We start from the raw sequence: 11,768 nt of genomic DNA, 5'->3' as shown, positions 1-11,768 counted from the left end.
AGTGTAGGAGCTGGAGTATGTGGCCATTTGGAGATATACTAATGGCTGCCAGTCACTATTGTCTTCCTTGGCACCAAACAATTTACTAGATGCTTTCAGATGTTGTCTTATTCGATCTCACAACAATCTGTGCAACAGACATTATTACATTGATCCATTTAACAGATAAAAAACGAGGTCTATAGAAATTAAATTACTTGCCAAAGTTCACACAGAAAATAGGAGGCAGAAACGACATTTACCGTCTGGCTCCAAATCCTTAATTTGTTCTGCTCTACCAGTGAAACTATTATTTTCACCTCAAATGAAATGCTGACATATATATGTATATGTACATATATATATAACTAATGGAACTTCATGGAAAGTGGTTGAAACCACTGCAGTACTCTATACAGAAAAAGCTTTACTATTCACAGCAGCATTATCCACAATAGCCAAAAGGTGGAAACAATCCAATCCAAGTGTCCATCAGTAGGTGAATGGATACACACATGTGGTATGTGCATACAATGGAATTTGATTCAACCTTTCAAAGTAATAAGTTTCTTTAAAATGTGAAGTTCTGGCACATGCTACAACAGAGATGAGCCTTGAAAACATGATGTAAAATAAGCCACAAATACTTGTGACTCTACTTACATGAGAATAGGCAAATTCACAAATATGGAAAGTAAAAAAGAGGGCAACAGAGGCTGGGGGATGGGGAGAGATAGAAAGTTATTGTTTATTGCATACAGCTTGGGATGATAAAAAATTCTGGAAATGGATAGTGATGATAGTTATGCAACACTGTGAATGTACTTAATGCTATTGAACTGAACACATAAAAATGGTTAAAATGGTATATTTTATATGTATTTTACTCCATTTAAAAAAAAAGAAAAAAGAATGCTTTATCAAGGATGAAAGAGATTTGAGGAATGGTGAAAGATAAAATCAAGAGCAGTGGAGGGGAGTAAACTAGACTTGCATATCCAGAAAAGTCAGAGAATAGAGCTTGGAAATTTCTGGTACTGAGTTGGGAATCCATGATTTTAGCCAAGTCTGAGTACAAATAATCAAAGAGAAAAGAATAGACAAACAGGACATCAACCTACTAAGCAAGTGCATTGATTGGCCTGTTAAGATCCAGACTAATAAGCTGAACCTGCTCCCAACTTCAGTCCAGGAACAGGAGATATGGTACTTTGTTTTGCATACATTATGGCCTCAATTATGTCTCCCCTACCATTCACATGGGGAAGCCCTGACCTCCAGTGCCTCAGAAGATGACTGTATTTAGAGATCCTTTTTTAAAATTTAAAAAGAATGTTTATTTATTTATTTTTAGAGAGAAAGAGTGTGTGCACGAGCAGGGGAGGAGCAAAGAGAAAGGGAGAGAAAGAGAGAATCCCAAGCAGGCTTTGCACTGTCATCACGGAGCCTGAGACAGGGCTAAAACTCAACCTGTGAGATCATGACTGGAGCAGAAATCAAGAGTCAGATGCTAAACCACCCAGGCACCACTGGAGATAAGATCTTCAAAAGCATGATTAATTTAAAGTGAGGCCCTTAGGGTGGGCCCTAATCCAATCTGGTATCCTTATAAGAGAAAATTTGGACACATGCTGAGACACCAGGGATGCTCACAGGCCACAGGAAAGACTGTGTGAGGCCACAGGGAAAAGGTGGCCATCTGCAAGTCAAGGAGAAGAAACCAAACCTAGTGACACATTGATCTTGGACTGCCAGCCTCCAGAACTATGAAAAAATAAAATTTCTGGTGTTTAAGCCACTCAGTCTGTGGTGTTTTGGCGTGATAGCCCCAGCAGATTAAAACACTAAGACAAGTACAAAACATGTTTCTTGAGGTATTCTTGGTCTGTGGTAGAGTAGTTTTATAGATGTAGGAGCTAATCCTTCATAATACTATGCTGAAGAGAGACATTGAAGAGGAAAGGAGAGGTATAACTCTAATAAAAATGGCCTTTGGGTGACTTAAAAAGCAGTTGTGGAACAAGAAGGTGCTGGTACCATTTTCTAAAGTTGACATTATGTTATCTCCCCTGGAGTTTCACCCATTTAAAGTGAACTTCCCGGCATCCTTAGACCCTTGTGGCTGACCGGACCAGCATATTAAGGATCCAGTCATGTTCATTCCCTTACTCTAGTCCCATGTAGACCTAGAAGCAGAGGCAAATGCCACCCTTGACAAATTAAAAGTGGCTTGAATATTTTAATAAATTTTATTATTTAAGTAGGAGTAAGCAAAACAATTGAATGAAAGGAAATGGCACATTACTTCAGGCACAATAAGAAAATGTCCTTTTGAGCATGAGTTTTTGAGCTGATTGGAATTTCATAATTTTTTTTGAGAGAGAGACAGTGAGCAGAGGAGGGTCAGAGAGAGAGGGAGACACAAATCTGAGGACAGGCTCAGGCTGCGAGCTAGCTGTCAGCACAGAGCCTGATGCAGGGCTTGAACCCATGAACCGTGAGATCATGACCTGAACCGAAGCTGGACGCTCAACTGACTGAGCCACCCAGGTGCCCCTGGAATTTTTATCTTTTATAACAAAGAAAACTGCCAGCTCATCACCCTTTGGGGAGGAGACAATTCCTGGCCTGGTGACTACCTTATTCTTTGCCTGGTTGCTTATTTGCGTCTTCGTCCTTTGCTTCCTTCCATGAGAACTGAATTCCTATTGTGGACCAAACACTGTGCTGAGGGGTACAGAAATGAAGCCTAGAAGCGCAGTTCCTACCCTCAAGGAGTGCCAGTTGAAGTCTTGGGAAGAGCCAAGTGAGCCACTGATTTCCTGCAGGGCATTGGATCCCATCACAAAGTGATACAGAATCTTGTGAGAACACAGAGGGGGCACAGCCAAAAAAGATGGAGGCTGGGAGAAGCCATTCTCAAGGTGGGGGCAGGGAGGGACGGTTGAGCTTAATTTTCATGGAGAAATTTAGTCTTCCATCCCACAAACATTTACCAAGTACCTATCATGTGCCAAGCATCTTCTAGTGTTTCCAAACTTAGGAGAGCATTGGAATCATCTAGAAGGCTTGTGTAAACACAGATTGCTGCTTGCTGAGGCAGAAGGTCTACATCCAGGTTTGATAATTTGCATTTCTAACCCATTTCTAGATAATAGTGCTACTGGTCCAAAAATTATACTTTAGGAACTACTGCTTTCGATAGAGCAGTAAGTAATGGGGAAAAGACAAGCAGCACTGTGGGTGGGGTTGGGCAGTTTTAAACAAAACTTCAGGATGCGCTTTGGTGGCAATGACCCTTGAAATCCAGCCTCTACTGCACTTGCTAAGTCCTGAGTGCCATCTCACCCTGAAGAAGGAGACACTTGTCTAGTTAGTCCATTCAGCAGGGCCCCTTTGCAAAATATCTATCATGTGTATGAGTCTCTTAATCATTAGTCTGCTCAAATGGGACCACTTCTTTTGTAACTGGCACAAAAGCTTGGGTATGGCAAGGCTGGAAGCGATGTGCAAAGCAGGGCATGGGAGATGGACTTGGAGATTGGTCAGAATGCTCAGAGCACACAAGCAGTGGTCAAGCTAGGGCTCCACACTGGCCAATCTGACTTCCATCTGTTATCTGTTATACTCAGCAACCTGGATCACCTTCCACACACAGATGCTGTGTTAAACTGCTTCATCCACATGAGAACTATCTCATCTTATCCTGTCTGGATCCATCCTGTCACTGTGAACAGTTCCTCAGCTTACCTACTTGCAGGCCATGTGATGCTACCAGATATAATGCCAGAAAAACACAAAAGTAAGGGACCCAAAGTACCAACTGAAGGACACTAATGGCTTAAATGGAAGATGCTCGATGAACAAAGAAGACCACACAGGACCAAAATGCCTGAAGAGGACCGCAAGGACATGTGGGCTCATGGTCTGAACTTGGGGATTCGTGTGAAAAGATTAAAGGGGATGACTGGCATGTCAAATCAATAAACAACAAGAGAACAAGCGATTAGGGTGGCTGTATTTAGAGTTGACCTGAGAGGATTAAAGAAACTTTGCTGAGAAGAAAGCCTATTAGAAGAAGACTAGAGTCCTTGGACAAAAACCATTCTGAATAAGAGATTTATCTTCAGTATTTTTAAAATACTTAAAAGAGGGTCATTTTGTGGGAACCATGTTTGTTGTCCATCTCTCTGGTGTTTCCACTGCCTACAATTGTTCACCCCCAACTTTTCAACAGGACTTGCAGTGTCAGAGAACATGATTTGTGCATTAAAATGGATTTGGGTAAAACAAGAAAATATTGAAATTTCAACATTTTTGTAGTGAGGGCAAGAGACTGAAAAAGGATCATTTAACATCTCTTCATTGCTTTATTAAGACTTCCAGCAGCACAAGACTGTTTGTGTTACCCAGTTAAGGTGCAAGTAAAATCTGCTATCTTGTAAGTATATCCGCACGTGAGGGCTCAGCATGCATCAGGCCCCCGGGGGATGTTCAGACAGATCGGTAGACTCCCACTCCTGGAATTTCTGATTCAAGTTCTGGGGTGTGACCTGAGAATTTGTGTTTCCAACAAACAAGCTCCCAGCAGATGTCAGATGTCCTTGCAGCTGGCCTGGGGACCACACTTTGAGAACCTCTGTTTGTAAACATTAATAATGTCATTTCTTACAATGAGGAAATCAGTGCTTAAATGGCAAAAGTCACAGCTTGTGGACAGTTCATAAAGCACTGCGGAAAAGCCACTGAGTTCAGACAACACTTGAGTAAATGTGATCACCTCTCACTCTACAGGGAAGAGATTTTGCCAATTTTGCCCAGCCTGCTTGCCAAAGATTTCATACACACGATGACAGGTACAATATGGAAGCGTTTCATAAATTGTACCTTAGTGGAAGAGAGTTGATTACAATCTTAGGCAAGGCTGATTGGGTCATGAATTTTCTATTAAAATGATAAAAAGATTCCTTACAGGTAAATTTGAGAGCATATATTTGCTCCAGTCACCAATCAGAGCAAACTTTGTACTGCATATGTCTTTGAACATGCCACTCTGTTTGAAGAACGCTGTCAGTTGGAAACAAGCACAAAGAAACTAGCACAGAATAGACTTCCCGGTGATGTCCACAAGCAGGTCTGGGAACCCACACAGATCTTAAATCAAAAGAGCCACCACTGACATTCAGCAAGCTATGGCTCACCCGTGCATTACTTAAGCATTCCTACATTAAGTGGCTTATTTGGCCCCAAAGAAATCACTGAAATAATTGGAAACTGAAATTGCTGTTACTGTCCTTCTTTCTCTAACTGCTGAATGTATCTCTTCAGTAAACAGGTTTAACCCAATGAAATGATAGGTAGATCAGAACTACTATGGAATAAGCTCAAACTGGTGAAGGGGTTTCCAATTCATCTGTGAGTGAGTGACCAACCTTTCATTGTATACGTCAGTTAGATAAACTGGTCTATTAATAGGTCACCTTCAGTCTACAAGCTCATTTGGGAAAGCAGTAGGTAACAGAGGCCTAATTCAAATGGGACAAGCTTAACGTAACACTTACTCTGAAAAATAGCACTGTTGGTTCTGAAAAAGAAAATGTGTAGTCAGTGAATAAGTATCATAGGAAACATGACAGAGTCTTATTAGGAATGCCGTTGGAAGTAGCTGTGGCGGAGGGTGGGGCTCAGTCCCTTTAAGAGGAAGGTTGGGACTATTGAGTTCCAGCGGCTCCTCTCATTAAAAGGGACTTAAGTGAGGACTCCTGACTGCGAAGGGGAGGCCAGCCAGGCTGGGTGAAGGAGGAGGCTTCTGCTAACAAGCCTGGTATGGGGCCTTACACAGAAAATCCACACAATTGACTTCCTTTGTTGTTTCTACATGGACTGATGTATGGGAGAGAAGGCCCTGATGGGTTAGTTAGGGATATCCCTTTTGAGGGAGCCCTAGAAAAGGAGCCAGATGGTAAAATAAAGCCTGGCCGAGATCAATGTGACACAGCCTCCCCAGCACCCTTTAGTTATGGCTCTGTCGTACTAGAAAAAATGTGTTTGTTCCCCTTCGAGCTACATACTCTGCTTGTGTGGTGTGAGTGTCATGAATGTGCCCATATAAATGCAAAATGCTAAGACCAATGTAGAGCGTTATTTAACTGTACACACAAAGGCACTCGATTAGCCCTCTTCCCATGACGTAAGTATTTTCAAGGTTGCCATTCTTCACTCTGCATACAGGCTAGAGCCAGGTAACCACAAATCCCAGATGGACTGACCAGGAAAGACTCACTCCGAGCCCACTTCGGTCAGCAGCTTGTTCTTCTAAGTACTTGCCGTATGTTCTCAGCTCATGTGAGTATTTGGGATTCTCCACTGTGGAAAAAATGACCTGGTCCTTACAGTTTATTCCCTTCTGCTTTGCTTTCAGAAGGTGTGCTCATCTAAGAGTCCAAGGGAGAGAACAGATTCAAAACTGTATAGTTATTATTGCAGAATTATTTGCCTTAGGCAAGTCTGAGGATGTCATGCATATTATTTGTTTGTCTCTTTTAGACTAAATAATGTTTTGAAAGTGTGTGAAGTCAATGGATACAACCTGAAGAAAAAGCTGCAAGATGAGGGTCCTGGAGGCCAGAAGTGACATGATGGTGGTGATCGTCATTTTTATGGCTTCATTTTTGTTGTTTTAAAGGGATTCCCTAAAGAAGTTTGTTTATTTTATCACAGCAAGACAGCTGACTTTGTTTCAGAGTATCTATTGCTAACACTAACACTAGCTCTCCAATTTGCCAAATAAGAATTCTTGCCATATGTTTGGGATCTTTAAAGTAGCTTTTCTCCTTATCTTCAATCAGTGCCAGAAGTTCAGGGATCTGATACCAATTTGCTACAAGGCTCTAGTGGTCATGGTCTTGGTCTCGCTGGATGGTATTGTGTCCAGCCATTCAACACATTCTCCCCTGCTTTCACTTCAACTATATTTCAGTTAAAAAAAAACAACAAACCTCATTGATGTTGCTTTTTTAAATTGTTAAACAATCCTCAACTTTTGGGGGTCAGTCAGAAATTTTATGTATGATTCTATTTTGTGAAGGAATATATATAATCATGGTAGTCATGACATTGTTTATCGCCAGGTAGACGGCTCCTTAAGACTCAGGCATCATTATTAATATTGTTCAAGACAAACCTAACCTGAGCATCCACAAAGGAAAACCACCATTATTACCACTACTAACAGCAAAATACCAGCTAGGGGATAGTTACCACGCAATAAGCTAAAAATAAACAAGGTATTGCAATAAGAAGATTCTGGAATGACTGAAAAAAATATTGGGAAAAACCCCACAAAACTTATTTTATGAGATCTCCTGTGACCAAAACCCTGCAGAGGCATGTATATGGCTTTTGTTTTCATACTTGAAAATCTTAACTGTTTGTTAAAGCATTTCTAAGGACATCTGAAAAGACTTTTGGAATGAGTCTTTAGAAATGGAGCTCACAAAATTCAATATGTCGGGATCGTGTTGTCTTGCCAACTAGTCCTCAACATATTTTTTTCAGCATGGTTTTGGTCAACTGTCCAATATGGGTTGGACTGGCCAGTGCCTGAGCTATCACTCTAAAAGACACTCTGTCCCCAACCTTTGTTCATCACTATCTGATTGGCCTTTTCCACTGGCAGGACTTCTGCTGAAGGACAGTCAATCCCAGGCGGAGGTCTGCTTCAAAACTCTGTTTTCTGTGGGGTTCACTAGGTGTCTCAGTAATATTCCACAGATTGGGTGGCTTATCAACAAGAGAAATTTATTTTTCACAGTTTGGAGCCTGAAGTCCAAGATCAGGGTGCCAGCACAGTTGTGCTCTGACAAGGCCCTTATTCTTATTCTTACAGAACTTCTGTCTGCTTTTTTCTGTGTCCTCACTTGGTGGAAGGGCAAGCTAGTTTTCTAGAGCCTCTTTCGTGAGGGCACTAATCCCATTTATGAGGACTCTGCTCACATGACCTAATCACCTCCCAAGGGCCCTAATACTATCACCCTGGGCATGAGGTTTCCAACTTGGGAATTTGGTAGTGGGCAAGGACACAAACATTCAGACCATAGCACCAGGGTATCTTTAAGATGGAAAAGGGACACTGTTATGGGTTGAATTGAATACCCTCAGATTTTATATATCAAATTCCTAACCCTTGCACCTCACAATATAATTTTATTCAGAAATAGGGTTATTACAGATATAACTAAAGTTAGAATGAACTCATACTAGAGTTGGATTAGCCACTGATCCAATATGACTAATGTCCTTAAAAAAAGAGAAATTTGTGAGGTGCCTGGGTGGCTCAGTGGATTAAGTGTGCAGGTCTTGATTTGGGCTCAGGACATGATCTCACAGTTTGTGTGCTGACAGCGTGGAGCCTCCTTGGGATTCTTTCTCCCTTTCTGTCTCAAAATAAATAAACTTTTAAAAACAAAAATAGAAATTTGAACACAGATATGTGCACAGGAAGAATGCCATGTGTAGATGAAGACAGAGATGGGGTGATGTTTCTAAAAGCCAAAGAATACCAAGAAAATGGCCAATTAACCCCCATAAATTAGGGAAGAGGTGCAGAACATATCCTTCCTCACAACCCTCAGACCTAACAACTCTGCTGGCACCTTGATTTCAGATTCTTATTCTTCAGAACTGTGAGATGACACATCTCTCTTGTTAAAGCCACCTGGTTCTGTGGTAGTTTCTTATGGTGGCCTGGCGCTCTAATACAGAGGCCATTGTCTTCATTCATGCTGATGCTATATACTTCGGATGATCAGCCATTCGTCAGAATTTCTCTGCAGATGGCGGCAGTGCCGTGTTGCATATCAGGACAGATACCATCAGTAGCTGTGGACAGGGTTCTTCCTATTCGTCTTGGCCAGGTTCAAGCCTGCTAAGAAGTTTCTGAGATAGTTTTATGTGAGGATATCACCTCTGAAGGTCCTTTTGTTTTCTGGTTTCTCTTTGCCTGGGAAAAATTCTGTGAGGAACTCTAGGCTGAAGTTGTTTACTAGGTCAGGGGTGGGAGTGGGGGAGGAGGAGGGGATGTCCTTTATATTCATTCCTTCTGCTCCAAGCTTTGGCCCCCAGTAATGCCACGTGGCTTCCAGGAGCAGAGGGCTCTGCGGGCCCACTGCTTCAGATATTTGGAATTAGCCTTTTTTCTTACCTCAAGTTTTGTCACCAGATTAGTTAATCTAAGTACATTTTCAGTTTGCAATGAGAGAAAAGTTAAATGGAATGTGATTTGATATGGAAATATATTTACCACTTAAATATTAGATACATTGTGCAATAGAACATATTAAAATTAGTATTACAACTACTGATAATGTAGTTTCTGAGGATTTGCTGAAACATGACTACCGCTAATAACTACTGCCTTTTGAATGCCTACTATGTGTCAGGTGACTTATATGCATTATTAATCTTCCAAAAACTCTGTCAGATGTGTAAGCCTTGCAATTAAGATGTACAAATTGTATGGTTAAAAAAAAAGGTCAAGTAAATTGTTTAAGATTGTCCGAGTAGTAAGTGGAAGAGCCGGGATCAGACGAAAGTCTGTCCGACTCTAAATCCCACGTGTTCCCACCCCAACACTTTGCTGTTATTATTTCTTTTCTTCTTTAAGAAGAGAGAATGATTTTAATATATTTGGAAACAATCATATCTTTTCATTTAAAAAAATTGAATATGGTAAATGTATCATCATAGCAAATTTCATATCCCAAATTCCAGGAAAATAATGGACGCTTTCCAAAGATGCATTTATTATCCTCTGTTGATTTCATACATCTCACAAAGCCTTTTTTACAGCATTTATCTACATGACTTAACTTCTCCTAGGTTCCTTGTGGAAAATGCACTTATTGTAAATAAAGCTACTTTGCATCTTCATGTTTATGATACTTTTTAAAAAATATACTAATTAACTTATGCACATAGAACTAAAGAATTTTCACATTCCAATAATTTCTATTAAGTAGTGGCACCTATTGACGATGTTCGATATTGCAGTCTAACATCCTTAGAAACAAATTCTTAAGATTTTGGAATAGGAACTATTTTGTCAGGTTTTAAAACTACAGAATGTATATTCTTGAGAAGTATGTTATATTGGGAGTAGAAGTAGAGTGGGGTCACAGATATGCATGGCACATATTTCTGAGATCTCAATTTTATTCAATATTTATATATGAAAACAAATTATGTCATCACTCAGATGGCAACATTGGCCTGAATTTTCCATTTATGATGGAAATCTTCCAAAGAGTGTCTATGTTGCAAACATATTCATTTTTGATTTACCATTAAAAGTTCTTCAGTGGGAAACTTTTAGAAACATTGGGTCAAGTTCATCTTACTTGTGTTAAAAGGTGAGAAAATGATGTTCAGTGCTGGGTGTAAACTCAGACATAAGTGTGAGAAAGACAGAGTTCCAAAATCTTATTCAACATTCTTTCCATATGAATTTACCACAGGATCCTCATTTATATAGTATAAACCCAATTAAAAGTAGAAGAAATGTTAAATTTAGAGAATCGCAAATTTTGTGTGGTCAAAAAATTTGGGAAAATGTGAGAAGTTCCATAACTTTGGAGTTATTGAAAATTGGTAGCAATTGAGAAATATTTACAAATTCTCAAATGACTCTGAAGGAAATTAGTAAGCATGTTTTTGAACCTTATCGTTTCTTTTTGCTGGAAATTTAAAATTGAGTTCTCCTTGGAGAAGTTTTGCATTGGGAATATGCCTTTAATTTTATCATGCCAAATGACAAATGTCACCAGCATTAGCTTCATAACACAGTCAGCATTGTGAAACACATCTATTCCATATAATGAAGAATACTCAGGGGCACCTGGGTAGCTTAGTTGGTTAAGTGTCTGACTTCATGATCTTGCACTCTGTGAGTGAGTTCAAGCCCAGTGTTGGGCTATGCACTGACAGCTCTGAGCCTGGAGACTGCTTCCAATTTTGTTGCTCCCTCTCTCTCTCTGCCCCTCCTTCATTTTCTCTCTCTCTCTCTCAAAAAATAAGTTAAAAAATTTAAAAAAGGAATAATCAAATTTAGGCCAAAAATTTAAGTTCAAGGAATAGTTTTGAAATAAAACTGTGAGTGAGTCTATTTATTATTTGATTTGTAGCTAGTTATATCTCCAAATATTTTCCCTCATATATGCCTTTTGTGTTCTACTTTGTTTTGTTTTTCAAGAAGCAAAGGGACTTAGATAATAGAGCACTTTAAAAATCCCAAGTGATTGCTCAAAATGAAATCAGACAGAGGTTGGCAAAGATAAGAATTGAAAACTTATAAGGATGCATTACTATTGCAAATAGCCAACCTGTATCAAAAACGTGCAAATGGGGCGCCTGGGTGGCTCAGTCGGTTAAGCCTCCGGCTTCGGCTCAGGACAGATCTCACGTTCGTGGGTTCGAGCCCCACGTCAGGCTCTGTGCTGACAGCCAGCTCAGAGCCTGGAGCCTGCTTCTGGTCCTGTCTCCTTCTCTCTCTGCCCCTCCCCATCTCATGCTCTGTCTCTCTGTCTCAAAAATAAATAAAACATTAAAAAAAATAAAAAAACCCAAAAATGTGCAAATGGGCTGCTGCCATATTGCTGAAGAGCCATGCCTTCAGCTTTTCCTCAAAGTGGCTTGGTTAACATGGTAACTTTATTGTTGCACATGACTAGTGTTTCAGATGTAGGAAGACTCCAGGGTTTGTTAATTCAGCAACTTAAGAATGCCATTAAATA

This window comes from Suricata suricatta, chromosome 1 (assembly GCF_006229205.1).
Source record: "Suricata suricatta isolate VVHF042 chromosome 1, meerkat_22Aug2017_6uvM2_HiC, whole genome shotgun sequence".
NCBI lineage: Eukaryota > Metazoa > Chordata > Mammalia > Carnivora > Herpestidae > Suricata > Suricata suricatta.
This window is presented reverse-complemented; position numbering follows the sequence as displayed.